We start from the raw sequence: 16921 nt of genomic DNA on the forward strand, positions 1-16921 counted from the left end.
CCAGCCTTCCGGGTGAGCTCTTTAGATTGGTGCCTAGCACCGCCAGCAAAGTACTTGAGCATGGCTGAGAGGCCTTTGCAGCTGTACTGTTGGAAAAAAAAAGAACAATCAAAACTTTAGCTGTAAACGAACAAGATCGATCACAGACAAATTTTGTCGGGCTGCTTCGGCGAAAATGCACTGTGAACGCTCTATCCACGCACAAGGTCGAATCAATTCGAAAGCATATTTATGTTCGTGCGATCGCGTTTTGAACCCACATCCCGACTTATTTTGCTGCACCTTCTCGACACAGATAGAGGCATGTTCTCAACTGAGAACACAACACACTTTCGACTCGATGTGTTCATTGCTGACTGCCACCAACGGCAACAAACGCAGCAGATAAAAAGAGCGACTAGCGGAGTCACCTCCGGCGAGCGCGGCGTTGCCGTGCCGCTAAATTGATGGCAAAGACGTGAAGGTCCTTACCTGGGGTAATGGATGAACCCGGTGCCAACACGTTTCCGTTTTCGCAGGCACCGGCGACACAGGAACACTTCGCCTTCTCCACGGCAGATTCCGCAAAGACGTTCGTCTGCTAGCGCGATTTTGCACGTATCGACAGCCACGCCGCCGCCCCAAATTCGGTCCCATAGTCTCTGGTGCCCTCAGAGAATATCAAAACTAAATGCTTAGCGTCAAACACGCGATTAAACCCGCTCCCTACCAGCCCCCCCCCCCCCCCCCCTCCAAAAAAAAAACAGCTACAACTTCGGCACAACTGAGCTACGCCCATACATTCATAAGCGACGAGCTATGCCTGGACCAACACTCATGCCATGTTGCCAGACTTGGCAGCGCCCCCTATAGTCTCCTTTTGCTCTCATATGGGCGTATTCGTGCTTGTAGTGTGCGGTGAGCTGTCGCGTTCAGTGGGGCCGCTGGTCGCGGCACGAATTGGAAGCGGTGACCGTTTGCGCAATGCGAAAGCGTCATGTACTGATGCACCAAATGGGCAGCCCTTTGGGTGCTCCTGGCGAGCACAATTTTAATTCAGCAATGAATTTAACGTTCCCTTCGTCCGCAGATTTTTGTACGTCCGTCTGTCCTACAGTCCACGCCAGGAGAAAATGGCGGTCTCCAACTGCACCACTACCACTGCCGCGTGCAGAGAGCAGTGAGGTCAAAGAAATGGAAACAGCGATCACTTACCGATTAGTTTCAAGGTTAGGTGCAAATTAACCACCTCCAAACGACAACAGCGCTCCTTCATAAATTACAGTTCCTTTAAAGACATCCTAAGATAAGCTCTTTCAGTCGCTTCATATACAAGTGCTTAGTGCAAGGCTACGTAATTATGTTCAATGTCGGAAAGAGCAAGGCCAAAGTATGATTTTTTGGTCAGGTAAGCAAGGGTGCATTCGCCAATAATTGGTTTAATGTTGAGTGCACGCGCGCATATAGAGGACGGGAAGCAGCCTGGAAGAAACTTCTCATAAATTTATGCCGAAAAAATTGCTTGTATAATAAGTTCGTTGCAGGTACATTACAGCACACTGTCTCCCAGACAAAGGAGGAGGATAAGAAAAGCCATTATATATTTCTTTCACAATGCGGAAATAGACGAGCTTTGTTTAATTTTATGAGGAGCAGAAAAGTGATTCCGCCGGCGGTCAACATTTAATTCCTCGTTCAGTCCCCTGCTGGCATCGCCAAGGTCTTAGGGGGCATTGCGTGTAGCCTAGAGAATACATTTACATCTGCGCTTCCTTCTACAGCTATATTCACATGCACATCAAGCAATTTTTTTGGTCTCTATGCCTGAGCTATCGCAAATTGTTCTGCGTTTACCACCTGCGGCTCCCGGCACTGATAAGGTTACTTCTATGATTAATATTTTGTATAACAAATCTCCTGGAGACCTATTGGCTCTAGTTAATCATTCTATTAAAGGTCCTTGGGTACTCATAAGTGGCTTCTTGCGAAAATAGCTACTGCCTTAAAACCAAGGGGAGAGTTTTACTTCAGAAAATATACACCGTATTTCATTAACATCGAGCCTAGTTAAATTGGTGGAAAGGGTCTTGCAAAGCCGTGTCATGTGTTCCATCTTTGCGAGTGATGTATAATTGAGTCTGTGTCAGACGGTTTCAGGCTGGGCTGCTCTGTTTGGTGTGCAGATACTGACCTCGAGAGTCGCATTAAGTTAGCTCGCAGCTGTAAACAGTTTGCCACGCTTGTCGCTCTGGATGTCAGTAAAGCCTAACTACAGTGTGGAGCACTCGACGCTGTCACACAGATTGCAAGACCTTAATTTACAAAACTATCTTGTAGCCTAAACTGCTGCTTTCTTTGAAGACAGAGAATTTTCTTGTTGCCAAAACGCAGTTACTTCTAGGAGATAAAGACAGACGACAGGCGTACCGCAAAGGTGCGTTTTATATCCCCTGTACTCTTATAACATCTTTCTTAGCTCCATTCCATGTATGAATATGTGAGCACTTAAGTGTACGCCGATGACGTCGCAATTTTTTCCTCGACGAGTGATATACACTCTGTATCAGACTTTACAGAAATACCTCAATCATCTTGACAGCTGGTTGAGAGGCATTGATCTGTCCCTCAATCTGAAAAAATGCGCATTGTTAATTTCCCCGGTTACTCACTCTGCAAATATCTGCGCGGGCTACAGAAATCATATAATTCATCGAATTAGAACTATAAAGTATCTCGGAGTAATATACGACACAACTCTATCATGGCGGGCCCACATTGAGCAGCTTCTGCATAAGGAGCTCGGGCCGTTGGCGCGGTTCGTAGCTTGGCAGCGCTAGGTGAGACATAAGGAGGCATACACCACTGTTGATTTATAAAATATGCCTAATATTATCATGCAAAAAACCAAACTAATGTTCAGCTGTCTAGCAAGGAAACAGCAGTTCACAATTCTTAGCGAGGTGCTGGAAGTTGAAAGGGAATACGTCGTTTTAGGGCAGGTAGTGACCGCTGATCCGGGTCATGAGAGGGAAATAACTAGAAGAAATGAAATGAGAAGGAGCGCATATGGCAGGTTCGCTCATGTCATGAACAGGAGTTTACCAACATCCCTCAAGGGAAAAGTGTACAAGAGCTGTATTTACCAGTACTCACCTACGGGGCAGAAATGTGGAGGCTAACGAAAAGGATTCAGCTTAAGTTAAGGACAGCGCAGGGAGCTGGGGAAAGAAAAGTGATAGGTGTAACGTTAAGAGGCCGGAAGCGGTCAGAGTGGGTGCAGGGACAAACGCGGGTTGATGACATCCTAGTCGATATCAAGAGGAAGAAATGGGCTTGGCCAGGGCATGTAATGCGAAGGCAAGATAACCGCTGCTTCTTAAGGGTAACGAAGGGGATTCCAACAGCAGGCGAGATTAAGAAGTTTGCGGGGAAAGGATGGCCGCAGATGGCAGAACAGAGGGTTAATTGGTTAACTGGAGACACATGAGAGACGCGTTTGCCCAGCAGTGGGCGTAGTCGGGTTGATGATGACGATGATGACGTCCGCCAAATTTTAGAGTTCGACTATGCTTTATTCTCTGGAGCTCCTTTCTGTAAACTCCAACTTGGGCTCTTGGAGCGTGAGGCGTTGCGCATCTGTCTGGGGCTTCCAAAATATATCGTTAATAACAACGCTGAAATGCACCTTGAGGCACGAATGTCACCGCTATCAGCTCGGTTTCGCCTCTTAACAGTTCAAACATATAAAGACACATTGCGACTCCTCTTCACACCTCGAGTATAATATTTTTGTCAGCCTGCAGCCTCTTCTAATGCCGTGCGGTGTCGTCTGCATACTCCAAAGGCGTTTTTAGCGCAGTCTCTCCTTGATCCCTTAAAGATTCGTTTTACACATGTTTTCCAAACGTATAACTCTCCTAACTGTCGGTCTTCTACTCTCCGCGGTTTGTTGCAGGACCACCCAAGGTCCTTTCCCTCTCATATTCTTATTGCAACCGATGCCTTGCAGTGTCATGAAAAAGCAAGTGTGGGCATTATTTCCCTTTCATTGGATTTATCCTTTCCCCTACGTCTTCTCGACTTCACTCCAATTTATCTGGCCAGATTATTAACAGCAATCTTAGCCTTACGTAAATTATAAAATGCCGTTTTCGAAAACACAGTTATGAAGGACTCCCTGTCAATTGTTCTTCGTATCTACACCAACAGAGTCTCGGGCATTACGCCTATTTAAGTCCCTGATTCTGCTCCACCTAAATTCTGCACCGTTGATTTGCGTACTGGAGCACAAGGCCTTCCCTTAACTGAGATTGCAAATTCCTTAGCAAAGGCCTCTCTCTGCGGCCCAATTATTGCTCTGCTGCCAACCTGCACATTACAGCTTCGGTGAGGTTTCGCAGCTACACAATACTTGAGGTATTTGCTGCCTCTGCACTTACATCATCCTTACAGCATCCTTGGTGTAACAAAAACGGACGCTCGCGCAGGCTTGAGGTCTCTTCCACGCGTTTGCGGTGCCGGGTTCTGCTGCTTAACTTCTACCTTCACAAATCTGGTGTGGTGCATGGTCTTCCCATTGCGCCCATTTTGTGCCAAACCTGAGAGTGTAGGTCACTACCTGCTGTCCCGCCGCCGCTTCTCTTCTTTGAGGAGCCGCCTATTACAAATTCCTTCTCACCAGTTGGGTCTGCCTGTGTCCCCTGCGGTTGTTCTTTCCGTTGGCGCTTCTTTGCCTGGACGAAGGAACAGGAGTGTGCGGTCTGCTGTGCAAAATTTCCTTCTGGAAACGCAGCGACTCGCATTCGGAGCTTTTTCTTTTTGTATTACAGCCCAGAGAATGCGAACTCGAAACATTACACTCCGAATTTGCACATAAAGCCATTGTTTCCTATTAAATCTCCAAGTTAACAGTAACAGGTCCCTATAGTTACGCCGTCCAATCTGTCAGGCAATTACCTATTATTACCTTTTTTTGCCCCAAAACGCTTCTGTCTCCTGTAATTCATCGCCTGTGTATTGGCCACTCCCCCGTAGTGGGTATGAGCCATGTTTATTTGAGACCGAAAGGAGCAACAAAAAGATGCGAAAGCTGATACTGAATGAGTTGCATCGTAGCAACCACCTCCGCTTAAGCGATCGCAGCAAAGACAGGTGGCCCCAATGCTCTGCTGTAAACTGCCATGCAGGTAATAGAAGATGATGCCAAGGGCACTAGCTCATATAATAGTTAGCTCGTAATAAGTGCGGCAATAACAACAACAGCGTTGCTAAAATCTGGCTCTAACTTCGCGCCCAGCGAATCACCGGTAGGAAAGCAAATACTTCTCTAAGAGATACCTTACGAGACATGTACGTTATCCGCTGATGAATCCGCCATACCCTCAAGAGGTGACCAAACAAAAACTGCTTTAAAACGTCGCAGAGCGTCTTCCTATGTCACGCGTTGTCGGTTTCGTTCCTAGCCTCCCATGGAAACGTTCTTGTCCGCGCTCGCACTTGCATGTAGTGTCCGTATTTGTTCTCTTCGAGCGTGATACTTTTTGCGCGTCTGGTCGGGTCGTCGCTCGCATAATATTGTTATAAATATGCTGAAACAGACAACAGCACGTATGCCTTCCTGCAGAGGGGTAATACAGGCGTACCACTCATTAGTCCACTAATTTTATAACAGACACGACGAACTGCGCGCCACTCGCCAACCCCTTCCAAAGGTGTCATAGCAACATCGCTTTCAAGCTCCATAGTCTCATCGACGAGGAGCCCGATGGACACTCGTCTTTTAAGTCCGGGCAACAAAAATGATTTATGCAAAAGCACTGCCATTTATATGTATAACTAGTGAGTTGCACCTTCCTTTCTTAATATCTCACAGGTGGAACAACACTCTTGCTGATTACGCTTCATTTCTGCACCATTTCCAATGCGCGCAACACGTCCCGACACGCCCCGACAGGCACGACCCGAGACGAGCACCGATCGAGCGTCGTCTGCTAGCCGTCTGCTGTGCACGGAGCCTCGCGCATGAAAAAGGGAACGGAAAGTGGCTTCTCATCTCGCCGATTCGCGCTGCGCTCCCGTCCCGCGAGATGTCGCGAGACTGCACCGCCGCGCGTGCGCGGAAGCAAGCGGCGCTGCTTCATTCACCGAGCCGTGCCGGGAGCCCGCACCGCGGCGTGGAGCCAGCCCCAGCTGATGGCCCGCGGGGGGAAACACTGGCTGCTGACCGTCGCGCCGTCAGCGTAAGTCCCTTCCTTCTCTTCCCGTTTCGCGCAAGCAGCAACACTCAGGGGCTCGTAGTTGCCGGGAGGAACACCGCTTCCCCCCGTTCCATGGTCGCGTGCGGGCGAAGCCGACCGCGCGCCCAGCTTGACAGCGGCGGCTTACATGCAGCTGAACCGACGCTGGTACCCTGTTCTGCTGCTGCAACCCCCAGCAACCGCGTGCCATGACACATCCTGCCCTCTGAGCGCCTGGCAACAGTTCGTCTACTGTTCCGGCCGCAGTCCAGAGCGTGCGAGGACTAACCCAAGCGCCCGTGTTCGTACAAACCGAGGCTCGAGCTGCGCTCTGCTGTGCCCGCTTCCCGTTTCGCAGACTGCACGGTTCCGCAGGCCAAGACGGTACTATCGACAGTGGCAGTGATCAATAGCGCCAGGCCGGCCGGGTTACCTGATCAGCTCGGTGCAATGCGACTCCTCCGCGAATAGCGCCGGTTGATTGCAATTTAACGACGCCTGCACTGCATTTGCGCCCGTGCAGAGTGGCGAGCGCGTGTGTTGCGCAATCGGCCGCAGCGGCGGCCCTGCCGGCGAAAGGAAAGACGGAGGTTTCGTAAGACAGCTCTTTCGTCGGGTACAGGGCAGCACCTGCGCTTCGGCACGAGGCTAGAATGCGGCTTTGCTGGTCCAGCGCCTTTAATGTCTAGTCATTTCATCGTCTGCGCTGAGTCTGCGAAATTGCCGCGCGTAATTACATACGCACCTCTAAATGTCCTTTATCCCGTGAGCTAGACTTCGCGCTATTCGTGCGGGATAGCTCAAAAGCTTGGAATATTCGTCACCAAGACTCTCACGTACTTCGGCGAGCTCCGCGTCATTGAAGATTGCAGTAGAGGTATGAGGGCGATTATTGCTTCATCGAGGTTAGTTGTGTGCGGATAGCAATTTTTGTCCAATACGAACCAAGCACGAATAGTTAACCTGGAACACCGAATAAATATTGAGTCGCTGGCGCATTAAACAACAATATCATTTTTGGTTTGCAGGAATATTAACCCCTTAATGCCTGAACAGGTCTCTAGGCGTCAGTTGGCCGCATGTTGAAACAATTGGTTGAGCAATATATATTTTTTCTTCAGACAAAACAGCGATGCATATGTTGCGATACAAAAGGCATTGTATGCCAGATTTGTATGCCAGACAAGCAGAGTACTTGGGACTAAAAGTGTTATTCCAGGAGCTATAGCGTTCCTTTATGTAGAAAAATGTAAAAAACGCGCTTAACGAACTAAACAAAAAAAAACGGGTCTGCTCAGCGAAGCAGATTTTGCAGCTCTTCCCTGCACGCATAACTCAAGAAAATGACCAGTTTTATTTCTTTCGAGTAACTACATGACGGTTTGGGAGAATTAATTTCTTTTCCGGTAGTGTACCGTCACTTTTGGGGCAACTTGTAACGAGGTTTTTTCGCCGCATGAGGCTTTCAGAAACCGCTGCTGGAATGGTGTTTAATGATGTGATAGCACAGTACTACAAATATTTGGCGCAAACACTTTGCATTCGTCTAAGTCAGCTGTTCATACTTGTTTATGCCTCATTGCAAGAGTGCACTCTAAACACAGTGCTCTAGGAGAACTTTCCAAAAAACAGGACCTGACCCCGATCCCTGACCGATTCTGCCGCGTGCTGTCGCCTCAGCGGCAGCAACTACGAACACCTGGCAGCATGCTCCTCACAAATTTCTGTGGTCCACCACTACAAAAACTTCTTTAGACAGTCTATAGACTGCGTATAGAATTTTGTCTGTAGAGTCTGTGAACTTTCTATAGATAAATCCTATATGCTAGACTATAGGCAATACAAACCATATAGACACTGTATACACGAACGATAGATCCACGGCTATGCACTTTTAGTGCACTTGTGTTTGCATACACTCTATGGACTATGAATAGAATAAAGGAAATATCCACAGGAAGGCAACAGAGTCTATAAGAAATCTGTAGAAAGTCTATACACCATATATAAAGGGACATTCACACACGCGGCGTCGCTTTTTACAGCTACAGCTATTGATGGAAAACTGAGGAAAAATCGACATTGGCCTGTGTCGATAGGCTACGGCACTTCAAGAAAAGACACGCGTAGTAGTGTCCGGCACAAAGTTAGGTGGGCGGATGAGATTAAGAAGTGTGCAGGCATAGGGTGGCCGCAGCTGGCAGGTTTAATTGGAGAGACACCGGAGAGGCCTTTGCCCTGCAGTGCCCTGCAGTGGCAGCGAGAGCCTAGAAATTGTGCCGGAATACGTCTACTTAGGGCAGGTAGTGACAGCTGATCCGGATCATGAGAGGGAGATAACTAGAAGGATAAGAATGGGGTGGAGCGCATATGGCAAATTCTCGCAGATCATGAGTGGCAGTTTACCAATTTCCCTCAAGAGGAAAGTGTACAACAGCATAATCTTACCGGTACTCACCTACGGGGCAGAAACGTGGAGGCTAACGAAAAGAGTTCAGCTTAAGTTAAGGACAACGCAGCGAGCCATGGAAAGAAAAATGATAGGTGTAACGTTAAGAGATCGGAAGCGGGCAGAGTGGGTGAGGGAACAAACACGGGTTAAAGACATCCTAGTCGAAATCAAGAGAAAGAAATGGGCTTGGGCAGGGCATGTGATGCGAAGGCAAGATAACCGCTGGTCTTTAAGGGTAACGGAGTGGGTTCCAAGAGAAAGTAAGCGTAGCAGGGGGCGGCAGAAGGTTAGATGGGCGGATGAGATTAAGAAGTTTGCAGGCAAAGGGTGGATGCAGCTGGCAAAGGATAGGGTTAATTGGAGAGACATGGGAGAGGCCTTTGCCCTGCAGTGGGTGTAGTAAGGCTGATGATGATGATGATGATGATGGTCGTAGTAAGGCCGATGATATTGATGATGTTGACTCTAACCACAAGCAGACGACCCTCACAGAAAACAGAGTTTTCGTAACCTGATCATCGTCATCATCAACCCGATTACGACAACAGCAGGGCAAAGAGCTCTCCCATGTCGCTCCAATTAACCTTGTCCTTTGCCAGCTGCGCCCACCCTATGCCTGCAAACTTCTTAATCTCATCCGCCCACCTAACCTTCTGCCGCCCCCTGCTACGCTTACTTTCTCTTGGAATCCACTCCGTTACCATTAAGGACCAGCGATTGTCTTGCCATTGCATCACATACCCTGCCCCAGCCCATTTCTTCCTCTTGATTTCGACTAGGATGTCATTATTCCGCTTTTCTTCCCTCACCCACTGTGCCCGCTTCCGGACTCTTAACATTACACCTATCACTTTCCATGGCTCGCTGCGTTGTCCTTAACTTGAGCTGAACCCTTCTCGTTAGCCTCCACGTTTCTGCCCCGTAGGTGAGTACTGGTAATATAAAGCTGTTGTACACTTTCAGAAGGTACAAAGAAAAACGAAACAAAGGGGTCGCCATCACCGGCCCATTTCACAAGTGGACGATTTGCGTCGGGACCCAGAGGCTGTAGCTTCCGTTCACTTCCTGTCCTTTTTGGTGGAGACGCCACGAGTGTGAATCTAGAAGCGAAAAATTTTTCAAGTCAGATTTGCTCCTGCATAAATGCATCGTTCGCTGCCACATTTACGAGGTTCCCGCGTCAACATCGATCCACTGGAATGTAATTTCAAGCCACAAGTGCCGAGAAATTTTTGAACTGCAAGAAATGAACCTGTAATGGAGAGAAATGGCGTTCTTTCGCGAGTTTACCCGCTCAAGGCGTTCACGACAGAGGCACGCACGAGAGCGCGTTTCGGCGGCGCAGCGTTTTTAATATCGAATAACTGCCGTGGGTTGTTGAACCGCCGTGTTCCGCAAATAGCTCCGTATATGTCAGTCGGTGAGTGTTTTTTTCTATGTATGTCATGAGCAGCTCCTGACAAAAAAAGATAAAGAAGGCAGTACACACGGCTTGACCAAAAGGAAACGGAAAGTAAGGCACGAGTCAGCTTCATCCCACACTCTTCTGTATAATCTCTGTGCAATTTCTAAATAAAGGAAAAAGTCGCCTGGTCACATCGAAGGGATTTCTTTTTTTTTTACAATAGCAGATTACACATTATTATTTCATTATTTTAGTAGATTAGTAGTATTGTAGCTTTTTACAGATTACACTGCAAAATCAACTGAGGTGGCTGATTTGTTTCAGGAGTTGTTTTTCAGTTGCGGAAAATTCCGCGTATTTTGTTTCGGGGAAACTTCTGACACTGCTCTGTGCATACCTTTCTGGTTAACGGCCCAAAACGAAAGCGTGCCTGCCCTGTACAGGAATGCCTCAGCCCCGGTTAGGCAAGCTTTGTTCCTTTCACGAACGCCCTCCAAGACTCTCTGCTTCCTCGTTCACGACTTCTCGATAAGCTGGTTCCAGGCCGTTCTTCCCCCGCAAGGACTTATGAAATGCCTCTTTGTGCCGGTACCTTCGGTCTCGATTCAATGCGGGCAAAGTTACCTGCGCGCCTTCATCCTCCTCGCTTGCATGACGACGGTGATGGAGACAAATTTCTTTCAAGTGGAGCCAAGATTCCTTTTGCGACGTCACGGCTGTTGCAAGCTGAGTATTCGATGCAAGCGCCCCATTGTTCATGTCCGACGACTGCTTGAAGCGAGCATGGCAACATTTGCTACACAAACGAGGAGACGCGACATCGGTGCGTTTCTAAAACTAATGCACATTTAAAAAAACTGGTCGGCCTGTGGGTTTTATAGACTAGCTGGGTGAAGTCCATGCGAATTTAGCACCAGCGCTGACGGAGTTTCAGATTTTTTTTTTGTCAAGAAATTTTATCGTATCCGACCATTTGGACACACGTTTGAGGTCGCCACCGGTACGCGTCGTGGAGAGTATTCGCAGCATCCGTATGGAGGGGGTCGCTATCCGTTCTGGAAAGCGCGCAAGATGGCTGATACTGCAGATATCTGGAGAGAACGGATGCACAAAGCCCTGCGAGGGAAAGGGAAGACAATGCGCCAGGTCAGCTCGTGTACTCCAGTGTCGCTTTCTGTAATTTACCGGAGGCCGCAGATAAGGCCGCGTATCCGTCATCGCTTGAAGAAGGCGCAGAGTCGTAATACGGAGGCTTTCAAGCCACTCCACTTTATCAGTATACCCTTACGCAAAAGAAAAACGCAACAAGAGCTGATCGAGCGAGTTGGTTACGCAAATAAGACGATAACGAGAAGAGACAGGACTGGCGCCAGTCGCCCCGTCTCTTCTTGAGATCGCGTTGCTCGGGCGACCGTTCTCATTCAATTGGGCGCGCAGCAGCCCTCTGCTTTTGCTTCTGCTTCAAAGGCATGGGAGCTTGGACACGGAAGGATGACAGTGCGCCGCGTTTCCTAATTATACGCAAAGCAGTGATTTCTGTTTGTGTGTGTACTACGTGTTTAACTTTGTATTCCACATTTACTGTGATTTTTTTCTGCCGTTGTTTTTTTTTTCTCGAATTTATAAATGCGTGTTTTTGTGGCTTAGCTTCTGCAACTATTCGGAATATTTCTTGGCGTTATGTTACATATTTCATGCGCCCGTTTTATTCACTGTCGTTTATGTTTTAACAAATGGGCCTAAACTAGCTTTGGCGATTTGTCCCGCAATTACCCGCAAGCATTTGTACATCTCTGATGAAATTAAATAATAGTTAGGACACATTTTAACTATCTGCCCCTCTTTCCCACTGGATGTTCCCGCCGCGTTGATAGCCCGGTGGCACGCCTGGTGCCAAATGAGCTAAACAATTTCGATCACCTGGGAATCTTCAAGTGTCCTTTTACCTGCACCCGTTTAGTACACTGGCGTTTTCGTACCCATTCTCAAACCTGGATATCAGCAAGGAGAATGTGGAACCCGACCTGACACATCATGGGGCCGATTTGCGCAGTAGCCGATGCAGTATGGCAATCATCATCATCATCATCATCAGCCTGACTACACCCACTGCAGGGCAAACGCCTCTCCCATGTCTCTGCAAGAAACCCTGTCCTTTGCCAGCTGCATCCACCCTATGCCTGCAAACTTCTTAATCTCATCCGCCCACCTAACCTTCTGCCGCCCCCTGCTACGCTTGGCTTCTCTTGGAGTCCACTCCGTTACCCTTAAGGACCAGCGGTTGCCTTGCCTTCGCATTACATGGCCTGGCGACGCCCATCTGATTAACCCGCGTTTCTTCGCTGACCCACTCCGTCCTTTTCGTTGCTAAAATTATCTCTGGAAAAGTGAGATGAAAGACACATCGGATTCGAATGTCACGCTGAGCGGGTGAAGTGGGTAGGCACTTTCTCGGCAGGAAGTGAGAATGGTTACTTGCGTAAATAAGTGGATTGCTGTCGGATGGAATGGTTTGTCGACGACTTCCCAGCAGATGCGTAATGGACGTAGAAGGAATGAAGGCTTAGGAGCGTCTCTAAATCCGCCTCTCTCAGGTTTCGCGATCCCTACAGCAGATCATGATCCGATTATTTTGGACGCCGTAGCCTCAAAGCATCTCATCTAACGCGGATCAATCTGAAGCTGTCTGCCCGGAGGCGCCGACCTCGGAGGTAACGCCAGCATGCGACTAAATGACGCGCTGGTCCGACTGCAAGAACTGGGAGACGAAGAACAGTAAGAGGCCGGGGAGGGGGGAGGTCTCCCCAAATGCCGCACGGTCCACGTGAGCGGTTAAGCCGGTGCTTGTCTTCCCGGGTATTGGACACTAAACTCTTTCTAGCTTTTGGAGGCGCGGTAATGCCATTCAACAGGTTTTGCTCGCATTAGCGATGACGACTTTGTCTTCCTTCCACTTATTCGCAATACGCATCATTTCTTTATCGTTCCTCCGCTATTTCCCTCTGCTCTGCAGCGCCACGATCGCCGAGCAAAGTGCACTCATTCTGTGGGCCGTACGCGTCTAAACCGAGGTCAGGTGGCTGTACATGCACCCGAGTGATTTCTTCTCTCGCTTGTGCTGTGAACACATATTCAAACATGCCACGCTTGGTCTTACGCAGCCAAGCCGGCACTGGAGACGCGTCTAAACAAACTGCGTGGGTGTGCCCTCCTGGTATGCCAGTCAGTCGGCGACACCACTCACTGTCTCAGATCACTAATGCTCACTTCAACGGCCATGTCATCCCACCGTTCTCTGACCAGGCACAAACCACGGACTCCGTGACAAAGGACTGTGCAGTAACGCAGCCGTGCTTGGGCCCCGCATCGTCGACGCAAAAATTCCGCCCCCAGTGCAGCCAGTCTGGGCATGAACCCTCTTGGCACTAGAAGCGCGCGGGAGTTTGGCAGTGGACGTGGCCCTCGAGCAAGGTGCACAGAAGGCTATACACTGCTGCCGACACCGTCTCGCAGTCGCTGTAGCCATACTGAAAGACGCGTATGACATTTCTTTTCTTTTCTTTTTTTTTTTGCAGCAAGTACAGGAATGCGAAAACAAATAATTTGCGAATTATCCCTATCGTCTACCATATATATTGCAGGTTAGGACAGGATTAATTGGAGAGATATAGGAGAGGCCATTGTCCTGCAGTGGGGGTAGTCAGGCTGCTGCTGCTGCTGCTGATGATGATGATGATGATGATGAAGGCTACGGTTGACCCACACTAGTAGCAGGTAAGACCGGCTGTGCAGATTGTTGCTAGACGTAAACTGACCTGAATATCGATGCGGTGTTTTCCTTAAAATACGCAAACGTAGCAATGCTCTGAAATTGCTGGATAGACTGGAAAAAACAATTTTATGCACCCGACGTGCCAGCCAGAACAATGAAAAGAGAATACATACCGTACTGTTTATGGAAAGCAAATGTTAAAATTTAGGCTGCCAACTTTGATAAATGATTTCGCGCAGGACAATAATAGGGATATAGAATTTACTTTATTGAAGATGCTACGTAATATATTTGTGTAAGACTGGAATTTCACCATGCTAATCTTATTGTTTGGAACTATTTTGCGCATTTCCTTTGTGCTTTTTTGGTCATTCTCGATGTATTTCATTCACATTGCGTGTAAGGGTTGGCTTGCGCACACCTCTACTTGCTAAAGTAATAACTTCATTACTGAGTGTTTTACTTAATTATGCGTGCAAATGCTTGAATTGTGTGTGTTTCACTCCGTTTAGTGCTTTTACGGATATTTTCATATGAACTACAGCATGTATTTCAAAAGATATTCATGCTGCAATCGCTTTTTTTTTCATTACTGTATGCGCTTTCTTTACCTCATATATCAAGGTACGGAGCTAGTCAAGCCTTTTTCAGGATTTTTGTCCGTGACCGAAACATGATGGAGATGTTGAGCAAATATTGTATCGTATACACTTAGAAGGCAACTGCACCACTTTTTGGGAATTCTGCGGGATTCAAGGACTAAAATCTATATAGGCTGCAGATGAAGTATGCCAAGTTATTTTGCACTAGCATTTAAGACCATGACGTAATCGACGATTAAGTTCTAGGCTTCTCCTGACCGCACCGGGAAAGTGCGTAGAAGCTCGGTGTGGATCACTGACGCTAACAATTTCATATGTCCGCTGCCGTCGACTACACCCTGTCGTGCGTCGTTGGATGCTGCCAAACAACGCCAGGCGGTCTTCGCCTTCGGCGGCGTTCATTTTCTTCCTTCAAGGCAAGCGTACATGAGTCGGAAATGTATCGTTGTGACGTCATCATGCGCGCCCCATCTTGGCGCTTGAAGCTTGAAAGTCGTCGCGATCTTAATCGGCGATTACGTCTACATTTCAAGTACTAGCCCAAAAGTACATCGCCTTCTTTACCTCTTAGTTTAACACAATCAACCGCTTTATACTCGTCGAATTCTAAAACCTCTGCTGTTGTCCTTTAACTTGAGAACTATATTTTAACCACTCTGCCGGCGCAGTTCTTTTCATTAAAAAAATCATAATAGCGACAGATTTTCAAGAGTTTTAGTATTTTGAGACGACTTCCTATTTTGCGGCCTTTCTACTCCCGGAAGAAATTTACTAGCATTTCATCAACGGCCGTCTGTCAGCAGGAAAGAATTCAGAGCTCTCTTTTTGAATATCTTGAATAGACTCATGCGGGCAGGCGTCGCTAGCTGTAGGTATTCCCTGGGGGACCGGGTTCCCTTCTTCAAAGGTTGGGGACGTTGCGCAAACGGCGTAGCTTCCGGCCGTGTAGCCTTTGAAAGTCGAAAAACAGAATAGAAAATTTTCTGTACTCTTTTTGCCCTTGAACTTGTAGTGACTACATAATTTTCTGTAGTTTCTGCAGAAAGGTACCACATACTACACAAGAGTGCTGTACGACAGACTACAGAACAGTAGTACAGAAAAAAGCTATGGTACTACGGAAAAATACTACGAAACAACTGAACACACGTCGGCGACTGAACGACAAAACATTTTGTCGTATTTTTGACATGGCTCTATCATTTTTTCTGGTGGGTTAACTTATAACTTGGTGCATGGCTTATTGTTCTGCCGAAAAAGCTCCTATACAGTAACTGCCACCCAATAGGGCGAATTTGTATATTTAGATGCCTGCAACCTTGCAGGAGCCATGCCGGAGATTTGTACTTTCAGGGTAACGCACTGTCGAAGCCTGAGCTCCTCTGGCGGGGTCACCTGAATCAAGTTCTCGTCAATTCGGCTGATTCTTTCAACGAAGAGCAACAATGCACCAATACTCCTTTAACGCGGGAATTCCTCAAACATTTGGGACTGTGCTCCAATGTCTTTTCCAATTCCGCCCCAGATCCCTGGCGGCTGAGGAGTACTCACCTAAATTAAACGATAATTTCTTGCGCTCGTGGAACGCAAGTTCAAAGGACTTCGAAGTGTGATAAATTAATATTATTGCGTACGTTGAGCGTGAAAAGGAACAAAAAATGGTCCCACTGTGACCTCCTCAACCTACTGACAAATTATTTTGAAATGTTACGCATTCTAGACGCGTGGCTGTTCCCACCTACCCAGTGTAGTGGCTGCTGAAGGCACCTTCCACTTGGCTGTACAACCTGGCCGCCAGACGAGGTCAGCTAGCCTTTGATTGGCGCAAAGCGCTCGTTCAGCGCACTCAGAGCAGCACTGGCCTCGATGCCAATAGGGTTGACACTGAACAATATTGGCTTTCTAAGCGCCAAATATAAGCTGTGCGCGTGCGAATCACTTTATAAGTAGGGAAGTTCTATCAAGAACTCTTGAACGTGCATTGAATTTGCAGTGGACGGGGATTTTCGCATTCTCAGTGGGAGAACGCCATATATCCAATAAACCACAGCGCCGCGCCGTGTCACTGACCCACGCTGCTCTGTGATAGAACGCTGTCCATCGACGCTGTTGAGCAGTATAGGTCCGCGCCGCTCGGACTGCAGCTCGGCGCCCACAATCGCTGCAAAAAAAAAAAAAAAACTCCCGAAGAAATCCTCCATGCACGCCAAGGCACTGTTGATTCTTCTGGCGCAGGCGAGAGTGCATGTAGGCAGCAGCGGTGTCAGAAAGGATTGGACGCTTATAGCGAAACGCTTAGAGCATGCAAAAAATGCTATTCGCGAAACTACGCTTGCAACGTCGTCGTCGTTTTACGATATCCTGTTTATGGGATGAGTGACCCAGACGGCAGCTCAGCGTGGACTGTTCATTGCTAGCCAGGGGGTGGGGATTCATAATCGCCAATTGAAGGTGAAGGTGGTAGCAAGCAGCACC

The 16921-nt window shown here is 48.0% G+C and overlaps 1 protein-coding gene across 1 annotated transcript in view; it reads left to right on the forward strand.

Annotated features, from left to right (window-relative positions):
- Positions 1-6094: 6094 nt before the first annotated feature.
- LOC144124630 (monocarboxylate transporter 12-B-like) overlaps positions 6095-16921 on the forward strand; it is an 84609-nt gene continuing 73782 nt past the window's right edge. Inside the window, exon 1 of the mRNA XM_077657430.1 lies at positions 6095-6218. The gene's annotated coding sequence lies outside the window, so the exon portion shown is untranslated. The remainder of the gene's footprint in view (positions 6219-16921) is intronic.

The sequence above is a fragment of the Amblyomma americanum genome, chromosome 3 (genome assembly GCF_052857255.1).
Source record: "Amblyomma americanum isolate KBUSLIRL-KWMA chromosome 3, ASM5285725v1, whole genome shotgun sequence".
Lineage (NCBI taxonomy): Eukaryota > Metazoa > Arthropoda > Arachnida > Ixodida > Ixodidae > Amblyomma > Amblyomma americanum.